General features: G+C 51.7%; 1 protein-coding gene across 2 annotated transcripts in view; it reads left to right on the forward strand.

Annotated features, from left to right (window-relative positions):
* The first annotated feature begins 997 nt into the window (after positions 1-997).
* NRTN (neurturin) overlaps positions 998-24,934 on the forward strand; it is a 77,247-nt gene continuing 53,310 nt past the window's right edge. For both annotated transcript variants that reach the window (XM_048831205.2, XM_075123201.1), the window contains exon 1: positions 998-1,932. The gene's annotated coding sequence lies outside the window, so the exon portion shown is untranslated. The remainder of the gene's footprint in view (positions 1,933-24,934) is intronic.

Here is a 24,934-nt window from a genome sequence, read left to right on the forward strand (position 1 = left end):
CCTGACCCCCATGTAACCACCTTGCGACCCCCGAGGGGTCCCAACCCCCGGTCTGAGAACCCCTTTATTCCAAAAAACCTGTTTCCAAGTCTGCACGGAAATCAGAGGTCCAGAGGGACTGGACTGCATTTTTTTACGTCGATGAGGGAGTTATGAGGGCGGGAGGAAATGGGGGTGAGAAATAGGGCTCTCGCAACAGAATCGCTTTCCCTGAGAAGGCCTGGGGTGATCTCAGCTCCCCTAGTTTGCATAAGGCCTTTCACACCTTTGCATTGCCCGGGGGTGGGGGGACGACCCTGGCTCCCTTCCCAGCCGTGAGCAGTCAGATCAATACCCAGCCTGGGAAGAGATGGCAGAAGTGAAACACCCCAGCATGGCCCGGAAGCACCCGCGGGCTTGGCTAATCCACCTTGCTGGCCAATTGCGGCGGCGGCCGCGCTCCGGCTCGGAGCTGCGTCCGGACCAAGCCCAGCGCGTGGTTTCGGGGCTGGCTGCGGCAGGACGGGCTCAGCCGAGCTCCCCCCAGAGCGCTCTCCCTCGGCCCGGCGGCCCGGCGCTGCCCGGAGCCGTGCTGGGAGCTGCCCCGAGGACACGTCCCGGGGCTCGGCGGCGCTTTCCCGGGCGATGCGCCCTGCGCGCACGGCGCAACCGGGGCGCCAGCCGGTGGTGGCGGCGGGGCAGCAGGGGGAAGGCTGGAGCCGGGGCAGGGGGGCGGCTGGCTGGAGAGCGATGAATGCCCCCCCCTCCCCGCGGATCGCAGATAATCCCCCGTGGCTCTCCTCGCAATGCGACTGGCTCCTCGCATTGCCCGTCTCGGTCCCTGCCTGGCTCTCCGACCCCGCCCGCCCCGCAGCCAGGGCCCCATTAACCTATTTGGCAGATCGGGTAACCCGAGCCTGGGAGGAGCCCGCCCCAAACCCGCCACCCGGCTGCCTCCTTCGCGCCGGGCCCCGCCCCAGCCCGGCTCCTCCCTTCGCATCTTCTGCCGAGCCCGGAGAGTCGCTGTACCTTTCCCCAGCGCGCTCCCCCTCCTCCGTGCCCAGCGCAGCCCCCGCACTTGGAGGGTCCTGCTCGGGGCGCAGAAGGGCAGGCGGGGGGTGCGAGGCAGAGGCTGCGGGGTCCGCCAGGGACTGAGCCGGGCCAGGAGGATCTGCCCGCAGGAGGAACTGGACCTGGAAGTGGGAGCCCAAGGAGGAGGCGCTCGGGGATCGCCCGCCGCTGTTGGGCTCCGGAGGGGAATTAGCCGGGCGGAGGGTAGGGCAGCTGCCCCGCTCCTAGGCAAGGAGGCGCCTGCGAAATCCAGGCAGAGCTAACCAGATCCCTGGGGCATCACCCCCCGTACCCAGGGGGCGAGGGGTCGGAGCGGCTGCCTGCGCTCGCCTCCCCCAAGGAGCCCTTCTGCCCAGCTGCCGCGGGGCTGGAGAGGGGTGGGTTGGATTTGCAGGGCAGCCAAGGGCACCGGAGAGCCGCCTGCCACCCTCTGGGTCTCCGCCTGGACGGGGAGGGAGAGGCAGCCGGCTCCCAGCCACGTGCGCGGCTTTTGGGGTGCAGGACTCCGGGGGCCCCTCTCTCAGCCTGCCCGACCCTAGTCCGGGGAGGCGGGCGCCGGTCCCTGCCCCTGGCGGGCGGCTGCGATGCTCCTGACGCCTCTTGGATACTTGGAGCCCGGACGGGGCCGCGATGGGACTTCCCGGTGAGGATGCGCTGGACCCGAGCAGGAGGCCAGCCGGAGCCTGCCCGCTGCTCCAGCCTGGCGTGAGGAGTTAATCGGCCGTGTGGGGACTGGTCCTTGCGCTGCCTGGCTCCTTCGATGGAGGGCGTGGACCCGGGGGACTTGACCGTGCTCTTCATGGCTCGGGAGCGGAGAGATTTCTCTCCCTCGGGACCCAGCAGGAGACGCAATTGAGGAGTCTGGACTGGCCGGGCTTAAAGGTAGGGATAGCCTGTCTCCCTGGGCTGCTCCTTCAGCCCCAGTCTGGGGGCGGCGGGGGGGCATTGGAGGGATACCTCCCCCCCCCCCCCGGCTCTGAGCCCCTCCCTAGGCAAGCACAGGGTGGGTCCACCTGGACAGTCAAGGTTTGATTGACTAAGTCCGTCTGGGGAGGCTGCTTCTCATCCCCCCTCCCGCCTTTGAAAGATCATAAAGAAGCCAAAGGGATCTTAGCCCAGTTTCCTGGTTATGGGTGTTCCGGAGAGCAGGCTGGTAAATCAGAAGTTTCTGCTGCTTTTACATATGCGTGAAATAAACCATTCCCCTCTGGTCGCTTGGCTCAGCTGGTTTCCCTGGTGGCTCTTTTTAACCTCAGATCTCCAGATGGCTAGAAAATGTTTTATGCTTTTGGTTCATTGAAAGGGAAAGGGGGTGGATTTGTCCTGGGATCACTAGCCACTGTAAGGGCAGGTAGGGACCCTGCAGCAGGGGTGGGGGAACTGCTGGCTGCTTTTCACGTGTTTCTACCTTTGCTTCGGGGGAGGGTGTGTGGGGGGCTGTATTTATTTTTAAAAATACAAATGGGCAGGTGGTGTTGTCCCGGATCCGATCTTCGCTAGGTCCTAGTAGAGCAGGAGCAAAACCATCACAAGTCGTCCCTGTAAGAGTGCTGACCTGGGGCGAGGGGCCGGAGTCTGCCCCCTTTACTCAGTTGTGCCTGTCCTCCAGAGGAGGCCCGTTACAGTAGAACCTCAGAGTCGCAGACCCCTCGGGACTGGAACTTGTTCGTACCTCTGAACCAAACGTTACGGCTGTACTTTCAAAAGTTGATACCTGAGCATTGGCTTAATACAGCTTCGAAACCATTCTGGGCAGAAGAAAAAGCTGCTGTTTTTCCTTTTCACGTTCGAGTAGCTTACATTTTACACAGCACGGCACTGTGTTTGCTTTATTTTTTGGTCTCCGCTCCTGCCTGGTTGCGTGCTTCCGGTTCCCAATGGGGTTGACTGGCCAGGTTGTAACTCTGGTGTCCCTAACTCTCAGGTTCTTCTGTACCTTCGCGGACTTTGGATCTGGTCCCTAGCGAGATGCTGCTCAATGCGAGCAAAGGCAGCAAAGTCGGGCCTGTAACTTGGGGCCAAATACTGCAGCTCTTACTTGGGCAAAACCCATATTGAAGTCAATGGGTCAAATTCAGGCCTTTCAGTTACACTTGCTGCATCCTCGGGGGACAGAATGTGGCCCGCTCAGAGCTTGGACTCAGGATTGTGCTCCCGTCTGTCTGCTGGAGTCTGTCCAGAATGAAGGACTCCTCTGTAGTGAAGTTTGGTGGAGAACGTTTCAAGTCTCCCAATCCGTGGCTGGCTCTGACAGCCCCTGAAGTCGATGGAGTCGATTCTCCCTCGCCCGGCACCCAGCGCCAAGGGGGTGCAGTGTGTCCCTAAATGGAGATGATCTTGTCATTTCATTAAGCGGGTTTATCACAAGAAGGTTTTACGGTGGGAGCCAGACCCATGCCTAGCACAGCTTCCCTTCCCATGTGTCCCCAGTACACGCACGTCTCCCGCTTCCCATCCAGCTGGAGGAAAACCCCCGTGCACGCGGCTGGGTTGGTGTCAAGAAGTCCTTTCCGTCTAAAGAGGGGAGTTTGTCTCCAAGTATGAAGCAATCCCATTGCACAGAAACACAAACACAGCCAGAGCTGGTCATGGCGGGGTTTGTTCGTGTTAGGGGGGAAAATGTGTCCTGTCTAAATATTATTTTAAGAAACGGAAGAATCTGCATCTGCACTTTGCCTGCCTTCGCAAACCTGTCACCTTCTTGCAAGTTTTATTAGCCAGTACTAAGCCCCCTCTGAATTCTCCTCATTGTATCCAGAGAGCTTAGCAGGGGCCGTTAGGTCAGTTTTACCTCTGCACGAAGGGAAGGGAAATTCCCAGTATTGCTGGGGCTGGGTGAAGGTTTAAAAATGTGAACCAGGGAAGTTTTTAAAGGCATATGGTTGCAGTGATTACTTACTAATTAATAGGCAGCAGGTTTAAAACAACCAGAAGCAAGTACTTCTTCAAATGATTCACAGTCAACCTCTGGAACTCATTGCCAGGGGATGCTGTGAAGGCCAAAAGTATAATAGGGTTCAAAAAAGAACTAGATACGTTCATGGCGAATAGGCCTATCAATGGCTATTAGCCAGGACGGGCAGGGATGCAACCCCATACCCTGAGAGTCCCTAACCTCTATTTGCCAGAAGCTGGGAGTGGATGACAGGGAATGGATCGCTCAATAAATTGCCCTGTTCTGTTCATTCCCTCTGATGCACCTGGCATTGGCCACTGTTGGAAGACAGGACATTGGGCTAGCTGGACCATTGGTCTGACCCACTATGGCAGTTCTTATGTTCTTACCTATATATGGTGGTTGGTAGCCAAGGTGGGTTTAAATCATATTTTTGCTTCTGGATCCAACCCTCAATTAGAAAATGGGCTGAGTAGATAGTTTATCACAAGGAAATTGGATGACTACCAAGGAAACCGAAGTGGCAGTGAAGTGAGATTAGTCACAAATTGAAGCCTAGAAGTCGGCAGGTGGGAAGTTCTTTTCCCTGCTCCATCACTGCCTGCCTGGGTGACATTGAGTGAGTTGTTTATGGCCTGCTTTTTCAGAGGCCCAGGGCACCCGCAGTTGCCCTTATTTGGGCATCTAAATGTTCACAGATGGAAAGATTTTAAGGTCTGAAGGGACCATTATGATCATCTAGTTGGACCTCCTGCATGACACAGGCCAGAGAATCTCATCCAGTGATTCCTGCCTCCAGCACTTGTGGTTTTAGGAGACTCCTGCTCCTACTTTTAGCCACCTACTTCCCTAGAACATGGGAGTTGCAAAACATCTCTGAAAACCAGGCCTTGATCTTTGCTGAGTCTCTGGTTCCCTGTCTGTAAAATGGGGTTAGTGGGACCCACCGCACAAGCAAGACCTGATTCGCTAACTATTCACTAGAGCACTCCATAACCAGCAGCTGGGAAGCTGTAGCAGAAGCCAGTTTTACTACTGTTACTATTCCAGTGTTAAATAAATGGCAGAACCTGAGGCCCTCGTTCCATTCTCAACTCATGCAAAATCCTGTTTGCGTCCGTGGCACTCTTGCCTTGAATAAGGGCTGGGGAAAGACAGAGCAGAGAACTCGGAATATGATCCCCTTGGTCAGTAACTGGCAATTAGTATTCCAGCCTGGTGAGCGTGGGCGGCGGAGGGCACCTGGCGGGTTTGACATTCCCAACCCCCTCTACAGAATGATCCCAGCAGAATGAAATGAGTGAGTCGCCTTCAGAGTGGCCCAGAGAGTCGGCTTATCTAAGGAAGGGCTTGATCCTGCAAATGTTTCGGACCGAGGACTGTATTGTCCTCTGATGTGGAAGAAGCAGGGCCTGATTCTACAGTGGCCCTGTGCATTATGCAGCCATTTACACCAGGGAGCCTAAATCACTCCCCTTCTGCTCTGATGGCATTTCACACCCACTTTGCACAAGTGTAAATGACTTCATGAGGCTCAGGACCATGAAGAATTAGGCTCAGTATGCTGTGGGCTTTACTCGCTAAAGCTCCAGTCTCTAGTCTAATCCTTTAGTCTGTAGGACGGTCATCTTGTCAGAAAGGGTGTGTGTGATTGTGGCGGAATGTGAGATTCACACAAACTGTGATTTGTCTCTTCTTCCTCCCTTCCCTTGGGACAGAGACTCAGCCCTGCTGGTTCCTCTCCACTGCAGGCAGGTGGATTGGCTGGTTGATTGATTGAACTCACCGTGAGTCAGAGGTTTTTTTGACTCTCTGGTTTTATTATATTTCTTTCAAGCAGCCCTGCCGAAACTGACCTTCCTAATACAACAATACCTCCCCGTTAAGCAAGGAGTAGGTTCTGGGAGATGGAACGACAGGCACAAAGAACTAGTATCAAGGAGCTGCTTCCTATCTCAGTGCGCTTCATGCTAGTGCCCACTCGCACAGGTAGTAGGCACCACAGATGGTGATTGCAAGTGGCAGGCGTTTTGGTTACTTAACGTTTACAGTTAGGAAATGCCATCGGCATTAGGCACTGGGGCTGACTCACAGGGCAAGTGCCAAAGCTGATGGCTTTACGAGACCTGCAGGGTTGGGCATTTCAGGAGAAAGGTTTAAGGGGACAATTGATCCAAAGCAGGGGGGTTTGAAGTCTGAGGGCCATATGCTCAGCCGGTGTAAATCAGCCTCGCTCCACTGACTTCATGGAGCTATGTCAACCTTACGCCACCTGAAAAACTGTTCCCAAATCTCTCAGTGCATTGTAGTCATAAAGGGTCGGACAGATTATTTTCTAGCGGCTTTCCCAGGGTCAGCCAAGGAAAGCAAAGTCTTTTTATTGCATCTCAATCAATACTTCACTACCCCTGCGTGATCTGAGTGCCACACGTGTAATGAATCGTATGCGGCCTCGGTCGGGCAACCGGCAGTTCCAAAGCCTTGTAAGGTCTTCGGGGGTGGGGAGAGTCTTTTTCTTCTGTGTTTGTACTGCACCTCGCACAGTGAGGTCCTGGTCCATGACGGGCTCCTAGATGCTGTAATAATACACAAAATAAATCACAGCCAACAGTTTCAGCTGTATCCCCTTCTCTGGCGAGCCAGCTGAATGCTCTACAAAGTGGATCAGTCCGGCTACACTCAATATTTATCTCCAGCCGTGTCCGCAATGTGGAGAGGAAGAAAAGAGGGATTCCATAGAGGAGTGAGCCGGGGAGCGGAGCGAGTGCCAGGGAATGCCAGTAACTCACAGCCCAGATCCGAGTTGGGAGCAGGGCAGGAGGGAGTTGGCAAAGACTGGGCTGTGCCTTGCAGCATAGGTGCGGTCAGACCTGCTTCCTGCCTAATTCTCTGAATGGGTTACAGAAGTGGGGAGCGGGTTATGGATGTTCATAGGCTTTTCTATGATGCTCATCACCCCAGTATTGTGTGTGTTGATGTGTTTAGTCTCACATTGTCCCCTGCAGGGGCGGGGAACGTTATCCCCATTTCACAGGTGTGGAAACTGAGGCATGAAGAAGTGAAGCAGCTTGTTGTCTAGCAAGTCCGTGGGAGAGCCGAGAACAGACCCCCCAGTCATGACTTTCTGCCCAGGGCCCTAAGCACATGACCAACCTGCTTCCTTTTACCTATACGCTTTGGCCAAGGTTGCTGGGAGTGTCTAGTGCAGGGGTGGCCAACCTGAGTCGAGAAGGAGCCAGAATTTACCAATGTACATTGCCAAAGAGCCACAGTAACACGTCAGCAGCCCCCCATCAGCTCCCCCGCTCCCCCCGCTTCCCACCCACTGACAGCCCCACCGATCAGCACCTCCCCCTCCCTCCTTGCACCTCCTGATCAGCTGTTTCGTGGTGTGCAGGAGGATCGGAAGGGGAGGAGCGAGGGCACGGCAGGCTCAGGGGAGGGGGTGGAAAGAGGTGGAATGGGGGCAGGGCAAAGCCAGGGGTTGAGCAGTGAGCGCCCCCCCGGCACATTGGAAAGTTGGCACCTGTAGCTCCAGCCCCGGAGTCGGTGCCTAGACAAGGAGCCTCATCTTAACCTCTGAAGAGCCGCATGGGGCTCTGGAGCCACCGGTTGGCCGCCCCGGTCTTGCGATTTGGAGGTACCCAACCTGAGGCCTCTTAAAGGGGCCTGATTTTCAGAAAGTGAGCTACAAGCCCCTCTGAAAATCTGTTCTCTTCAAATGTCTCCGATGAGGCACCCCAAACCATGAGCCCCCTCCTGAGAATCCCAGCCCCCATTGACGCTTATAAAACAGATGCTGTCAGTGGGCTAAATTAACTGATTTCTGACGTCACCAGCTCCAGCCTCCTGTGCTAACGAGCATTCTTCATGCTCTTTTGACCTCCTCATCTGCCTTTTGCCCACTAATCCACTCCTGCCACGGCTGCCTCTAACCTTCCAGCCCCCTGAGCGATTTTCAAACAGCTGCCGTTGTGAAAGTCTCATTAAAAATGCGTTTTTCTTTCCTCATAGTGCAATCCAGCCGAGAAAGACGTAAGGCGAACCAACGGCTGGAAGTTGAAGCGAGGCAAAGTCAGACTGGGAATAAGGTGTACATTTTGAACCAGGAGGGTAATTAACCGTTAGTGCAATTTACCGAGGGTTGTGGTGGAGTCTCCATCTCTGGCAATTTTTAGATCAAGATTGGATGTTTCTTCTAAAAGATCTGCTCTGAGAATTATCGTGGGGCAGTTCTGTGGCTGGTGTTAGGCAGGAGGTCTTGAGCATCGTGATGGTTCCTTCTGGTCTAGCTTGTGCCCAAATAAAGTTGTTAGTCTCTAAAGTGCCACAAGGACTCCTCCTTGTTTTTGCTGCTACAGATTAACATGGCTACCACTCTGAAACCTTCTGGTCTTGGCATCAGTGTCTCGGCCTCTAGATTGAAAACCGTACTTGTTCCATTCAGTGCTGGGCCTTGTCTATGTTGCATTCCCCAGCTAGCTTTGATCTAGCTAGCTTGGGTGCCAACAGCTGTGACAGTGGCGGCCTGCAGACCAGCTAGCTGCCCAAATACAAGCCCAGCGAGGAGCCTGGGTACGTACTAGAGAGAGTCTGGAGCTCTGACTGCTCAGTGCCCGGTGCCTCTGTCAGACAGAGAATGGGAGGAATATTATACCCAGGTGCAGAGATTTGGCTTGGGAAGCTGCCTCCAGCTTTAAGCCCCCTTTGGATTGGGTCTACCCCATACAAGGGAAGGGCCCCTGCATCTCAGTCCCTCTCATGAATACATCCCACTGTCCTGCTTCTGGCCCGCCTCAGTGAACAGCTACCCCAAGGTCAGATTGGAAATGCAATTCCCGTTTTCCCCTTCTCTTTGAGCAAACCGCTCCATTGAAACATACACCCAGGACACGGGTATCCACACCTTCTCCTCCGCCTACGAATTCCAGCACAGATGGGCACCTATTTAACATTTAATTTCTAGATTGCACGAGATAGGACCTTAAATCTGCAAGCCCTTGTTGCCTATTGTTGTTATCTGGATTCTGGCCGTGCTTAGGGGCCCCAACTGAGATCAGGGCCCGTTGTGCTAGACGCTGTACGGAGACTTGGCCTGTTTGGATTTTGCATGCTTTTGGGGCTCTCCTACGGGTCTGTACAACCGGGCCCCTGATCTCAGTGGAGAGTTCCAGACGCTCTGGCGGTATAAATAAATAATTTGGGCAAAAAACATTTGAGGCCAACCGTCGGGATATTTAGTCTTTCTGTCTCACCCGGCGTATGCTGCTGGTTGAGGCTGGGGCGAGGAGAACGAAAGAGGTAAACAGTAGGACTCCACTGTTGACAAAGTCTCTGACACAGGGATTTGGGGCTACTGATGCACAATCCACAACAGTTGTGGTTTTGTCTCCCTCCCCCCCCTCCAGTGGCTGCAGGCTTTCATTACTTGTCTAACCCAAAACACATGTGCCGAATCCTTGCGGCCTGTTCCCATGTGGCCTGGCAGCATGTGTCCCTCAGCTCTGAGCCCTCCAATCTGCTTCAAAGCCACACATCAAGGGGAGGGTGCCAGGGGAAATCTGGCCAAGGGCTTCTCCTCCCTTTGCAGCAATGCTGGGCTCAGCTTGTTCATCTAAATAAACTTAATCCTTGGAGTGCTGCTGTCATTAATCAGGCTCTGTTTTTGAGACGCGGGACCTCCTTGCTTCTCTGCAAGGCGGTGCTGGAGGCTTTTGATATGCTAGTGCCATGCCGGAGACAGGGAAGAGAGGAGCAGGATTAGCCCTGACATGAAGGAGTTCCATGTTTAGGCTTGTAAGGATTAGATTTGTATCAGGAAATGTCAGTCAATGTCAATTTCATCCCCCCTCCATTGGCAATTATGGAAATTTACAGGCAGGCAAAGGAGGAAAAATGCTGTTTCGGAGCTAATTACAGTGAAAATCCCACCCTGAAGAAGAGCTCTGTGTATCTCGAAAGCTTGTCTCTCTCACCAACAGAAGTCAGTGCACCCAGCTCGTCTCGCTAATATCCTGGTACAGACACAGCAACAAGACGGCAGACAGTCAAATTCCAGTGATTTTGAATTTTGAATTTGGCTTGTTCCAAATGGACCGATGAATGACTAGGAAAAACAGGCATGGTTTATTGTTTTAAGGATATTTGCTTTGTATAGTTTAACACGGGATGTTGACAGTTTATGTTTTAACGCCTTATACAGCTTTAACTTTTTGAATCTCAGGGGCTATTGCCATTAAATAATTGTTCTCCCGCACCTAACTTTGTGCAACTGTGGAAAATTTAAATAGGTCTAAAAAGGCTGAAAAATAAACTTCGATATCTGTTAGGGTGACCAGACAGCAAATGTGAAAAATCGGGATGGGGGGGGGGGGAATAGGAGCCTATATAAGAAAAAGACCCAAAAATCGGGGCTGTCCCCATAAAATCGGGACATCTGGTCACCCTAATATCTGTTGAAATTTTAAAAGATATATATCAAATTCTGCCAAGCCTACCCATGTTGTATTTTCTTGTGGCCACACAGTATCCACGAATTTGCACTTAATTATTACCAAAGAGCTGCCAAGCTTGGAATGATTTCTGGGAGGAGAATTAGCAAAGAAGGCACCTGTGCATCTAACGGTGGAGATAATTATTCGTGATGCTTGCCCGAGAAAACGGTGGGAGCCCGAATATATTTTGAAGTGGATTGATGGCTAGTGAAGGGCTCTGATTTTCCAGCCCTGAATGTAACATAATGAATCATTTGTGGCTGGGATCAAGCCGCGGAGTTCCTTGTCCACCACATTCCTCTGTCACACTGGAGAAGGTGCCCACTGTGTTAACGGGTAGATCCTGGCCTCACCTTTGGGTACCGAGCACCTGAAAAAGACGTCCTGAGCAATTTTGAAAATCTATTCCTAGATTATAAGCAATTCTGGGCAGTGTCTATCCTTTTCTATATGCTTGTACAGCACCCAGCCCAGTGGGACCCAGCCTGGCTGCTTTCTAGGCGCTATAGCAATATATAGATAATATGTCTCAGCCTTGTTCTGGATGGATCCCCATCTCCGAGCGAGAGTGGTAGCTAAGCAAACAGTGCCAAAGACACTCCTCTTGTGTCTGCTTGACTGTCGAAATTCATTGATGACCGACGTTTCACTCCAGGGTGTGGAATCATGAACAGGGTTTTTAACAGTGGCTTAAAGTGTATGGAAAGGCTTAAAGATGGCTCTGACATTTTTTAAAAAAGTCGTCTAGCTAACAGGAAGCAGTGTTGCTGATCCATGCAGGGTTGTTTTGTGAGTCTCATGATATTTAGTGGTTTCATTCAAGTCCCAGCTCCTGGAGTCCTGTGATTGGACAGATCTCTGATTTAATTTTGTAAAAAAAAGGAAGTTTCTAGCCCTTATGGTGCAGGGAAAAGCTTGGAAACATGCCCCTTTAAGGCTCAAAAGCCAGAAGGTGAATAAAAAGAATGTAGCAATTATTATTCTTTAAAATCTCATGGCTTTTTGGGGCAGGGGGTGGTGTCTAGCTTATGAGTTTTGGACACTTGTGGGTTGGCAGGACTGGGGAAGGGGTAGAAGAATCCACAAAGTCGAGGTTGGCACAAGAAGGTATTTATTTTTTCATTAGACACTTTCACTCTCTCTGACTCCTTCTCCTTCTCCCCATCTTTGTTTTGCACTTTGCTCTGTTCTATTCTCTATTTTTCAGTCTATTTCCCCCCCTCTTTCACTTTCTTTGCTCCTCCCACCCCAGCCTGTCTCTCTCTCTCTCTGTGGCATGAATCGAACTATCACACTCAAAGTGCGGGTGAAATTCATTCCTGTGCAGAGGGGGCCGGGACAAGAACCAGGTACTACTTAAATTCTAGGCTTCCTAGGGTCTTTTCATTCTGTGTTTGTACAGCACCTACCACAATGGAGCCTTGCTGCATAACTCCTAGAGACTACAGCAATTTACATCGTAATAATTTTCAAGATTTACCGGGGCCTTGTGATGGCCCTCTGCTCAGGTGTCAATTTCATTTTGTCTGAGAATTGGCTTGAAAATGGATCAAGCCAAGTTCTCCCACCACTGATTTGGAAAGGAAATGGCCCCCAGTTCTCAGCTGGTGTACATCATTGTTATTTTCATGGCATCTGCATAGATAAGTTAGATGGAAAACAATCTGGAAGGTGGCAATGCGATGCTATTTTATTTTTTAGAATCCAGAATCCTAACTCACAGGAAACAAAACCAGACAGAGACAAAGCAGGCTGCTCTCTACGGCAAAAAGGCACAACTCACCCCACCTTGCTCTAGACTGGCTCTTTGCAAGCTAACTGCAGAAGACCCAGATCACACACTTCCCTACAGAGCCCCTTAGCCTGCCAGAAAGCCCAGAAGAGTCCTAACTCTTAAAGAGGGAGCTTGTCATGTTAGCACAGGTTTCCATACACTATGAACATTGAGTGTGAATTCAGTGGAGCTGTACAGATTTGCAACTGAGGATCTATTCCAGGAAATATAACAAATTCAGTTATACAGTTCAGCGGATGAGAGAATACCCACCCCTTCTTGCCCAGATCTGTTTCCCCTGGGCCAGCGTGCCTGGCTGTGACGTTCCTGCTTGTGCTCAGCTGGAGGATGCACAGCGAGGCTGTCTGGAAAGGGAGCAAGGGCTTGAATCTCCAGGCAGGAACTGAGCTTCTGCACAGCGTTGGGTGGATTCTTTGCCTTTATTTATGTTGTTCTTGGCTGTGGCCTCTTCAGGCTTGTTGGAAAGGATATTTATTGCCGGCTGGTGTTTTAGTTGGGCCGGAGCTCCAATGTTGGGCAACAAGCTCTAATGAGGGCTGGAGAACAGCCCCTGCTCATTTGTGTTCTCACAGATTTTTGGGTGCATCTTTTAATCCCTCTGCTCTGTGTTCCCAGTAACCTTAACGCCCCTGTAAACCTGAAGCTAGATCCTAGAGGGGCTGGGTACGGGGGAAATGCAAATGGGAGGATTTCTCCAAATCAGGCCACAGAAAGTATGTCTACCCTGCAGCAGGGAGGCGTGATTGCAGCATGTGTAGACATACTGTGCTGGCATGGGCTAGCCTCACGCTGGGACCCCACTGCTATTTGTAGCATGCTAGCTCAAGCAGTTTTCCATACGCTATGATCATCGAGTGCTATCATGGGCACATCCGCCCACGCTGGGAATCACACCACCCAGCTGCAATGTGGACAGACCCTAAGCCCTTCCATAGCCCTACGGCTTCCTCTTTGCAATGGAAGTTGCACGTTCCAGTGGAGCAGGAGCTCTGCTGTAGTTAAGGCGGAGACCGAGAATTCTTCAGCACCAGCCCTTGGTCGGGGAACCTCCACAGAGCTGAGTTCCCTCCAAGTGCCCCAGAACCACTGCTCCCAGCTGCGTCTACACAGTCCCGGAGGTTGTGAGGGAGGATTTGTCTCCTCGCCATGATTTCTGCGATCGTTATTTCTGTTACAGGAGCGTTTGGAGGACCCAGCTGAGATCAGAGCGCCTAGGTGCCATGTAAACTCACAGTAAGAGATGGGTCCTCGATAGACAGAGGCTGGGAGGGGAAGCAAAAAGAAAGCGATTTCCACAGCACCCCGAGACATAGAGACAGGTGGTGATGACAGAGGACCCAGCATTGTCTTGTCTTAGAGCCGGGCTCTCTTCTTGCGTTTGCTGCCGCGTATTTGCTCTCCATTGTGCATGCTGCTTTTGCAACTTCTCTTGACGTCACAGCCGAATACACCCACTACGCCATGCTGCAGAGTGCGGCTGTGCTGCTCAGAGAGGAATATTTGGGCCTAACTGGATCTTAAATAACCTTTAGAAAAGCATCACAGTTCCTATCGAGCTACATGTTGTGGGGACGTAGGAGGGGCACTGCCCTCTCCCAGGGTTCCTTGTGCAATGGTGGGGAAAGGCAGAGGGGATCTTTGATGGACAGGACATGGCAATGGTGCAGGGCTTTCTCTCTGGCACATGGGCACCCCTCTCTGAGGGTGCTGCCGGGCTGCACTGCCCATGCATCTCAGCTGTCCTTTGGTTTCCACCTGCCCTGCAGGGTGAAGTCCATCGATTGACACTGGATTCCTGTTAAAAAAAATACACTACTCTACTGTACCAGAGGTGAGGCAACTGGAAAGGCTCAGCCTGTAGCCAACACATACCATGTCCCATTCGCACCCACGTATGCAAAACCAGTGCAAAACCCAGCCCTGTGCTCATGGGGCCCAATTCTCCATTACCCTGCATCTCGAGTGGTCCTTTACATCAGTGCAAAGCAAGTGCAGAGCGCTGCCCAGTCAGGGTGGGAGAATTTTACACCCACTTTGCACTTGCTCTGCAGTAGTGCAAATGGCTGCACAAGGGGCAGGGCCACGGAGAGTCTGGCCCCGTTAGCCTGGGCCATTGACCCCCCCAGGTCTGAGCAGCCAGGTTAGCTTAGCCCCTGGGTGTGAACATCCCCACGGCAAAGCCATACCCGCGCTACTGTGCCCTCACTTTCTGCACTTGCCCATGTGTGTCTGAGGACGGAGCCCTGGTTCTTTGGGCTGAGATGCTCAAGGATTCTTTCCAAATCAGCTGTGGGGAGAGTATATCAGTCTAAGTTAAAGCAGAGCCTGGTTTCTAACCCACCCCATAACCAGGTCAGGAAGCATGGGTTTAATGTACCTCCCCCTGGGGAGGGGAGGTTGACACACACATGTGGGTAAGAGCCTGGGTTAAGAGGGCCATGTAGACGTACTATACAGATCAGTGTTGACCACTGAGCCAATCGATGATGGCGCCACCAGTAGATGGTGTTGTATCTTTATCCTAGTGGTGGTTGTATGTTGCTGTAACTGATCAGGATAGGGGGTTCAGAGGAAGCTAGGAGAACATGGAGGAGGCTAGGAGGAAGTAAAGTCCTGCCTGTGTGTGCTGGAGTTGATACTTGCAGCGTTCCAAGAAAGCCTTCGATTTCTATAAGCAAATATCACAATCCCCTTAGAGCAGGCCATGATGGGAGCCCCTTCCAGGGTATAAAGCAGAACATTCCCCGAAGGAGTTCAGAGTGTACACCCCACATCTGCAGAGCAGGCTCACTGCATCTTGTGTACGTTCATGCGTTCGGTCTCCCCCCGCTGGCACAACGCACCGTCTCCTACACATGCACGCAACAGGCAGAATGGCTTCAGTAGCTTCCCTGAATGTCAGCCCCGAGTAAGTGCTAGACTCCAATCTGGTAGGGCAGCTGCTGCCTTAGCTAAGTGGCACTTGCTTAGTAAGAGCACATTTCTGAGGCTTAGCAGATTTGCAGGGCTGGCTGGAAGGGATGGTGCCAAGAGAGAGGATGCGGCATGCGGCAAAGGAATGCAAGAGGCCATAAACAGCTTGTGCCCAAGCGAGGATGACATCCTCGTGCCAGGGACGTTATCCCTGCCGCACCAACGGAGAAGAGAGGATTCGACAAACCACATCTGTTTGTGGCCGTTCCTCGCCGGGTGAGAGAGGCCTTGTTTGCTGGTGCTGTCCGGCTGCTGCTGCCTTTAGAAGCTAAGTCACTTTGTGGGCGGGGCCTACGGGAGTAACGCCTTGAGGGCGGGGCTTAAAAAGTATCATTGCTGGAGAAAGTAACCTGTGCAAGAAGGGAGGTGCTGGCTAGTGTCGATTCTGGCAGGCAGGGGTAACGCACACCGGCCCTGTTGTCGAGAAGGAGCCCGCCGCTCTTGGGAGGATCAAGTTGGATTTCTCTGAGTACTGAATGTCTGAACCGTCTTCCTCGTTCTGTAACGAGACGTGTTCGGTATCAGGTTGGCAAGACAGGGACCGGCCCATCGCCTTGGTTGCAAGTAGGCCCTGGAAATGGGCTCTTGGGGACCGTGGGAGAACTTCCCTGGGGCAGAAGCATAGGGTAGGTGTCATCAGTCTTTGGAACCCGCATTAGGGGGTGCGGTCTGGAACTCCAGCCCCGAAGCTTTGGCTTGGTTGACCTACAATGGGATCAAGGGAGCAGCAATTCTCATCTCACCAATGAAACACACACAGTCTGCTAAGGACCATTACACAAGAGCAGTGGTTCCCAAACTTGTTCCGCCGCTTGTGCAGGGAAAGCCCTTGCCGGGCCGAGCCGGTTTGTTTACCTGCCGCGTCCGCAGGTTCGGCCGATCGCGGCTCCCACTGGCTGCGGTTCGCTGCTCCAGGCCAATGGGAGCTGCTGGAAGCGGCGCGGGCCCTGGGACGTACTGGCCACAGCTTCCAGCAGCCCCCATTGGCCTGGAGCAGCGAACCATGGCCAGTGGGAGCTGCGATCGGCCGAACCTGCAGACGCGGCAGGTAAACAAACCGGCTCGGCCCGGCAAGGGCTTTCCCTGCACAAGCGGCGGAACGAGTTTGGGAACCACTGCACTAGAGTGACTACGATTGAGGGTGTCGCACCAGGCATTATGTTGTGAAGTTCCCAGATCTGGGCCAATCCACGGATCTCCGGGGCAGCCCCATGGGCAGTGCGAGGTAGGGTCAGAGCAGGCACCCCTTTGCACGTTGATGGAGAACTTGAGGGCGTGGTGTGTTGGGGTGTTTTTGTCCATCCAGGTGACATGCAACTCTGCTTTCCAATATAACGAATGACTATGAGTTCAATCCTTGAGGGGGCCATTTAGGGATCTGGGCAAAAATTGGGGATTGGTCCTGCTTCAAACAGGGGGTTGGACTAGATGACCTCCTGAGGTCCCTTCCAACCCTAACCTTCTATGATTCTAAGTTCTAAAAGAAGAGAAGGTCTTTCCAAAGCTCTGACATTTTGCACAAAGTCCAGCCGCTTCATGCTCAGGAACTGGTGCTGACCCCGCATATGGAATGCCTCTAGCCCCATGTGGAATGCCTGTAAGAGGGGGCCAGGTTTCTGACCCATATAGTAATACAGGTTTGGGAGATCCCAGTGCAAAGACGTTCTTGCATCCATAAGCCAAACATGGACATCATGCAGGAGGTGGCGAGATCTATTCGTTGAAGAATGTCGGTTTGCTGTGACCATTTGAACTCTGCCTGCAGCCTGGGTAGACGAACTGGTCCATGCTCTCCATGGCACTCAACCCCACCTGCCCTGGGGGTTCTGGTAGCCCAGAGCCAACATTCTGGATCTTGGTCTTCTGCCACGAGATGCTCAATCCCATAGTGTGGGCGGCATGTTGGAGACCTTAAGGGTGGGGCTGAATTCTCATAGGCGCATGCCCCAGCTGAGTGGCAGACTATGGCACACCCTCATGCAGGTGTTATAACACTCTTATAACAAGTACCTGAGCGATGCAGATGGGCTTATTAGATAAGACTCACACGTGATGCAAGTCATTTCAACACTGTGCACGGAGGGCTGTATTCAGCAAGCATGGGCCTACCTTCAACCAAGGGTTGCCACCTGGCCGGTTTGTAACCAGCCTGGCCAGTTCTTGTACTGCCTTGCCAGTTGCTGGTGCAAAAATTTTGTGTGCTGAGGTTGTTTTACACTTGGGACCAACGTTTCCCTGTAAGCTGCGTGCACGTGCGGCCGTGCAGCGATCTGGGAACTACTGCACACGTCGCATGGCTAGGAGTTGGTTGGCATCTGGGTACCACTCTGCATGCCAGGTCCACCATCTGCTGAAACTAGTGCAGCTTTTCTTGGTGCTGGAGACCGGTACGTGGGACGGACCCAAGCCTTGCCAGCAGGCAGGGGTAAGGAGCTGGGTCGGAGAGTCAGAAGCTTCTAGGAGGGGACAGTAGGAGGCTCCCTCGAAGGCTGAAGCTCCTGGATGGGTGGGTGTAAGGGCTCCTGTGTGTCTAGGTGACCTGGCAAGCATGGAGGGCTGCATTAGCTGCAGTCAACACTAGGATCCTTTTTGTTGGTGGGGAGGTGGCCAAGGGCCAGTTTCTCTGCATCTCAGAGGTGGCTGCCCGACTTCAACTCGTGAGTAGCCCCCAACAAAGTGCTTAAAGCTAGGCACGTGCGTAAATACCTTGATGAACGGGGGTCCGAGCCCTGACAGCAGAGGTTCCCTTAGTGCAGGGCCCTGCTGTTTCTGTGCAAAGGGCCACTGGGTGGATCAGAGGGGAGTTAGGTCCGTCTCAACAGGAGCATCTAAACCAGCTGGGGCGGGCGGGTGTTGCTGGTTTGCTGGCACAGATCCAGTGGTCAGCAGTTGGTGTCAGGGTTCCTTCCCCACTCTGAACTCTAGGGTACAGATGTGGGGACCTGCATGAAAGACCCCCTAAGCTTATTCTTACCACCTTAGGTTAAAACTTCCCCAAGGCACAAAATCTTTGCCCTTGAATTAGGTAAAACACTGCCACCAACAAGTGATTTAACAAACAATCAGGGAAAGGACCACCTGGAGTTCCTATTTCCCCAAAATATCCCCCCAAGCTCTTACACCCCCTTTCTTGGGGAGGCTTGAGAATAAACAAGATGAGCACAGACCAGCCTTGGATTTTTAAGACGCAAAAAACCCAATTAGATTCTTAAAAAACAGAACTTTATTAGAAGAACTTAAAAAGATAAGAGAACAACTCTGTAAGATCAGAATGGAAGATAATCTTACAGGCAGTCAGATTCAAAACATAGAGAATCCCTCTAGGCAAAACCTCAAGTTACAAAAAGACAAAAATAGGAATACACATTCTTTCCAGCACAGCGAATGTCACAAGCCAAAACAAAGAAAACCTAACGCATTTTCTAACTAGGTTACTTAGTACCTTTACAGGAGTTGGAAGGCTTGCATCCTTGATCTGTTCCCGGCAAAGGTATCACATAGACAGACAAAAGCCTTCCCCCCCTCCAGATTTGAAAGTATCTTGTCCCCTCATTGGTCATTTTGGGTCAGTTCCAGCCAGGTTACCTGAGCTACTTAACTGTTTACAAGTAAAAGGATTTTGCCCCTGGCCGGGAGGGATTTTATAGCACTGTATACAGAAAGATGGTTACCCTTCCCTTTATATCTAGGACAGTTGGTATAAAGATTCTCCTCTGTCTCCAAGTCTCTGCTCCTGCCAGATGCCCTTGGCTAAGGTCTACTGGCCTTTGCCTCTGTGCCAGCTTCGTGTCCCCCGTGCCCTCCGCTCCCTGTCTTGGCCTTATGCTCACACAGCCGAGTGGCTAGAGTCTTAGACTGGGAGTCAGGACACCAGCATTCTCTTCCTGACTCATCTCTCCAGGCCTCATTTTCTCCTCTGTAACATGGGAAAATATTACCCACCCTTTGTAAAGGGCTCTGAGATCAGTTACTGAAAACTGCTATGTAAGTCCTGTGTAGTAGTGTTTATTTGAATTTATGGCAGCACCTGGGAGCTCCAGTCAGAGACCAGAAAGGACCACATTACGCTAGGTGCTGTACAAACCCAGAAGAAAAATACAGTCCCTGCCCCAAAGAACTGACAAGAATAATTGCTCTAAATATGTTCTGTTCGTTCTCCCCTGTTGGTTTTAACTCTCCGGGCAAAACTTTTGCTTCAGGCTTATATATATAGTTTTACATGTAAACTCAAAGAGGGCAAAGGAACTGTCTCTCACTGGATGTCTGTGTAACATCTAACATAATGGGGCTTCCTTTAGAGCTGATTGCCTCTGGGCGCTACTGTAATACAAATAATAAATTCGGCCAAATTTACTTCAAATATTTGTAGCATCTGCCTAACGTTAAAGCACCCGAGTCAGCCAATGGGGTGCCAGCGTTGCCAGCTTTTGTGGCATCTGGTGCTCTTCTCAAAGCCTCAGTGCCTGGAGTCATGTGATTAGGTGAGCCACTCCGCTTTCATTTTCAAACAGAAGTACATTTCTTGCCCTCGTGGCTGCAGGGAAAAGCTTGTGACCCGAGGCTCCGTAACCAGCAGGCCATTAGAAAACCCAAATGTTATTGCTTTTTTTAAAAAAAAAAAAAAATGCAGTTATTTTAAGCCACTTTCATGATAGTGCGGGCCTGACTCATGATTTTAGGATGCACGGCTGGGGTGGGGGTGCAAGATTGAACTCCTGGAAGCTGGGTGGGGGGGCGGTGGCTAAGTACCTTGCTGAACGGGGACCTGGAATTGCAAGATAAAACCAGAGCGAGGTGGGCTTGCTGCAGCGATTGTGGTGGTGTCTTTTTCCTGCCCCTCTCTGTGGTCAGCAGGCTTCTGCGAGGCCAGGCAGAGAAGCACATTTCTGAGGTGGAACCATTATTCCCCTCGCCTGGGAGATCTTTCTCGACCAGCTCCAACACCTTCTGTGGCTGCTTGTGCTGCTGGCGTGCGAGGAAAAGCATCTGTGAAGCCCCAGGGGTCTCTCCCCTTTCCCTTGCAACTTTCACTTGGGTGACCAGATGTCCTGATTTGACAGGGAGAGTCCTGATATTTGGGGCTTTATCGTATACAGCCGCCTGTTACACCCCCACCCCCCGTCCTGATTTTTCATACTTGCTATCTGGTCACCCGAGCTTTAATCTTCTGAGTCTTGTGCGGCTGAAGATAAATCCTGGGTTGTTTTAACTGGCAGGCATCATAGTATTGCCATGGGTGTGTTCTTGATTCCCTGCTTTTGATTTTTAGCTCTGGTGAAAGGTGTGAGGTTGAGGACTACGTGTGGAGTGGGAAGGTCTCGCTCTAGCCGGCTAACAGGTGCAGCACTGGGAGCATCAGTGCAAACCGCACCCTAAGCATGAGCGGTCACATGGGCCAGTGGATAGAGCCCTGCATTGCAGGAAGCGTGGGTTCTGTTCGCCGCTCCACCCTAGCCTGCTGCGTGACCTTGAGGAAGTTAGAATCATAGAATATCAGGGTTGGAAGGGACCTCGGGAGGTCACCTAGTTCAACCCCCTGCTCAAAGCAGGACCAATCCCCAACTAAATCATCCCAGCCAGGGCTCTGTCAAGCCTGACCTTAAAAAATTCTAAGGAAGGAGATTCCACCACCTCCCTAGGTAACCCATTCCAGTGCTTCACCACCCTCCTAGTGAAAAAGTTTTTCCTAATATCCAACCTAAACCTCCCCCACTGCAACTTGAGACCAATGCTCCTTGTTCTGTCATCTGCTACCACTGAGAACAGTCTAGATCCATCCTCTTTGGAACCCCCTTTCAGGTAGTTGAAAGCAGCTATCATTCTTCTCCCCCTCATTCTTCTCTTCCGCAGACTAAACAATCCCAGTTCCCTCAGCCTCTCCTCATAAGTCATGTGTTCCAGTCCCCTAATCATTTTTGTTGCCCTCCGCTGGATGTTTTCCAATTTTTCCACATCCTTCTTGAAGTGTGGGGCCAGAAACTGGACACAGTACTCCAGATGAGGCCTCACAAATGTCGAATAGAGGGGAACGATCACGTCCCTTGATCTGCTGGCAATGCCCCTACTTATACATCCCAAAATGCCATTGGCCTTCTTGGCAACAAGGGCACACTGTTGACTCCTATCCAGCTTCTCGTCCACTGTAACCCCTAGGTCCTTTTCTGCAGAACTGCTGCCAAGCCATTCGGTCCCTAGTCTGTAACGGTGCATGGGATTCTGCCATCCTAAGTACAGGACTCTGCACTTGTCCTTGTTGAACCTCATCAGATTTCTTTTGGCCCAATCCTCTAATCTGTCTAGGTCCCTCTGTATCCTATCCCTACCCTCCAGCGTATCTACCTCTCCTCCCAGTTTAGTGTCATCTGCAAACTTGCTGAGGGTGGAATCCACGCCATTCTCCAGTTCATTAATGAAGATATTGAATAAAACCGGCCCGAGGACCGACCCTTGGGGCACTCCACTTGATACCGGCTGCCAACTAGACATGGAGCCATTGATCACTACCTGTTGAACCTGACAATCTAGCCAGCTTTCTATCCATCTTAAGTTCTGTGTCTCTGCTTTCATCAGTGATCTAGTGAGCAATTCTGAGCGGGGACTGCCTCTCGCCGTGTGTATGTACAACGCCGAGCACTATTGGCCCGTAACCTTAGCTGGAAATTCTAGGTGCTCTAGTAATGCCGGGCCCATGAGAGATCTCCAATGGTCTGACAAGGCTTCAGCCTGCATGGTCCTGATGCCGATGTGATCATGGCTTTCCCTAGGTTGTCAATGAGACCTGCCAACTCTTTTCCCATGGGCCGGCGAAGAGCCGCCTGCTATTGATGCGTTTATTAACACATCGGGTTTATCGGGGTTGTATAGTCTTGAAACAAGGAGAGCTGGGTCAAGGCATGAAGCTCTGTGTACAAGCACAATTATCCCTGCACCTACGTTAGTTACTTTCTCTGGCACACCGCACATCGGTGTGTTGCCAGTTAATAGCGCTGTATTAAAGGCACTGGGGAGGCAGCTTATGAATGATCTGGAAGAGGGAGTAAACAGCATGCTGATGAGCTTTGCAGATGATAGTAATTTGGGAGGAGCGGGATGGAGAGAGAGATGAGCAACATGGGCAGAAAACAACCAGCTCCAATTCAGCTGGGAAAAAGGTGGCCAGTACACACGGTGAAAATTAATCTGTGAGGCACATAGCTGGTGCACGGTAGGAATCTGGGGAAACAGTGTAAAACCCTACAATAAATTTTGGGACCCCCATTTAGCCGCGCATTCCTGTTCAGCAACGCACTGAACTAAGCACATGCTTCAAGTTAAGCATGTGTTTAAGTGTTTTGCTGATCAGGGACAGACGTGAGCATTGCTGGACTGGGGCCGAGGAGAGTATTTACAGGTTACAGTGCTGTGATATGAGCAGTGGGGATGTAATTAAGACGGAGGCCAGCAGCACATAAGGAACGTGTTTTGGAGCAGATGTGAAGGCACATTTCTCAGTTTGCTCCAGCACTTTCAAGTAAAGCTCTGCTCCGAAAAGGGCCTGTATAAAAATAGCCCCTTCTTATTTATCAGAGCTCTCTCCTGTGTGCATCCAGGTCTGATCTGCTCGCTGCACTGACCAGAGACACCTCTTCATTGCTCTCCACTCCTGGTATCGCTGCCGAGCTAAGAGAGAACCAGTTGGAGCCTGTGTCTTCTTATGCAGCATCTTCCGCGTTGCTTACTGATGCCTTGATTCAGCATGTACTTAAGTCCCATTGACCTCAGTCCATGCTGAATGCTTTAACGTCGGGCCAGACTTTTAAAGGTATTTCGGCACCTGCCAAAGATTGGTGCCCAACGGGATTTTCAAAAGCACCTAGGTGTCTAACCCCCAGAGGTACTTTGGAAATTCCAAGTAGGCCCCTCTCTGCACTTTAGGGTTCCTAAGGACCTTGAAAAATTTGGCACTTAGAGTCTTAGAGAATTCCAGTCAATCAATTACACCTGTGCAGACTGACTGGTGACTGCACAGGTGTCATTGAGGGCAAAATCTGACCCTCGGACTCTTGATTGCAGGTTACGAATGATATACCAGAAGGAAATCTGATCCCAGGCTGAACTGGCAGTGGTGGCAGTTAGGAAAAAACCTCATCCCTTGACCTGGAAACTACACATGTTTGATCCGGGGTCCCTGAGGGATAATAAACGTCATGGGAATTGTAATCATAATTAATATGGATCATAATAATACTTGGCATCTACGCCAGCCCCAGGAGTTCATTGTGAAAGGGTCACTTTTCAGAGCTGATGAGCACTTTAGTTTTGCAATCTGGAAATTGCTGGAGCGGGGCTAACGGTGCTCAGGAGTGGCTTGGTGATGTATAAGGAGCCCTGTGGACAGAGACCACTGGGAACATGTTGAAACCCGCAGTGGTTCAGTTCACTAGCACTGATCAGGAGGTCATGTACCCTGACAACTCCTAACCCGAATAAGCCGACACTCCAGAATACTGATTCATAGAATCATAGAATATCAGGGTTGGAAGTGACCTCAGGAGGTCATCTAGTCCAACCCCCTGCTCAAAGCAGGACCAATCTCCAATTTTTGCTCCGATCCCTAAATGTCCCCCTCAACGATTGAACTCACAACCTTGGGTTTAGCAGGCCAATGCTCAAACCACTGAGCTCTCCCTCCCCCCTGATTCACACCAGCTGTGCTGTGGCTGGTTTGCCCACCTCCCGTGTGGAACAAAGCCAGGTGTTGCAGATCAGACACACTCGTTGGGAGCGGGATCAGAACTCTGTCCCTTGAGCCCCAGCACACAGGCCTGCTCTGGTATCCGCAGAGCCCTTTGACTTCTCGGTGGGCTTGTCGCTGAATGGCAGTGACTCACCCATGATGTTACGTTCTACTGGAAACCATGCCCGACTGGGGCTGACGTACCTGTAAAGCTCTATTGCTAGAAGAGCAGATGGCGGTGCTCCTTTGCATGGTTGGTGTCGTTGGGTGTAAAGGCAACGCAGGGCGCGTGGTTGAGTTGGCCGTTCCGGCATCCATGTGTCTTTGTCTCCCTCTTGTGGGTTGTCCGTGTCTAGAAGCCTGCGAGTTTGCTAGAGCCTTTGCATTAAGAAATGGGGTTCTTTCACTCAAGTAGTAGCAGTGCCTGCTTTTTGAGACCCAAAGGTCGTGGGTTTGATCCTTGCCACTGTTGACCCATTTAGAGGGGTTGTGTTATGTTGTTTGTAGTCATGGATCCATGGGATAGATCTGAGAGTAAAGGGTCCATCTCCAAGGTATCATCAAACTTAACCCCCCCACACACACACAACACAAGCAGGAGAGACTTCAGCCCAAAGGGCTCTCTTGTAGTCAACTGCACATCCAATAGACAGCTGCCAGCAGCTCCTAGGTCATGTGAGAGAGGGAGTGATTGCTCAGAGAAGGGACTTTTGCAAAGCCTCATCCAGAGTGGTTCTTCATAGAGACTCCAGAATGCATCACAGACTGGACGCAGGTAGGCAGTGCACAGGGGGGGTCACGCTCCTTTCCTCGGATAGCTACCACCTCCTCCTCCCCTTTTCTGACCCTCCACCCTCGTTAGTTATTTCTCGCCTCCCGACCTACCTTTCATGTTGCCGTGGTCTCTCTTCAAGGCATTGTCCTATTGTGAGGTATTTCGCGTTTGTTTGCTCTCGCGTTGCTCTAAGTGGTTCAAGATGTCTCCACTTGCTTCCGGAGCAGGACGGTAA

The sequence above is a fragment of the Caretta caretta genome, chromosome 25, assembly GCF_965140235.1.
Source record: "Caretta caretta isolate rCarCar2 chromosome 25, rCarCar1.hap1, whole genome shotgun sequence".
NCBI lineage: Eukaryota > Metazoa > Chordata > Testudines > Cheloniidae > Caretta > Caretta caretta.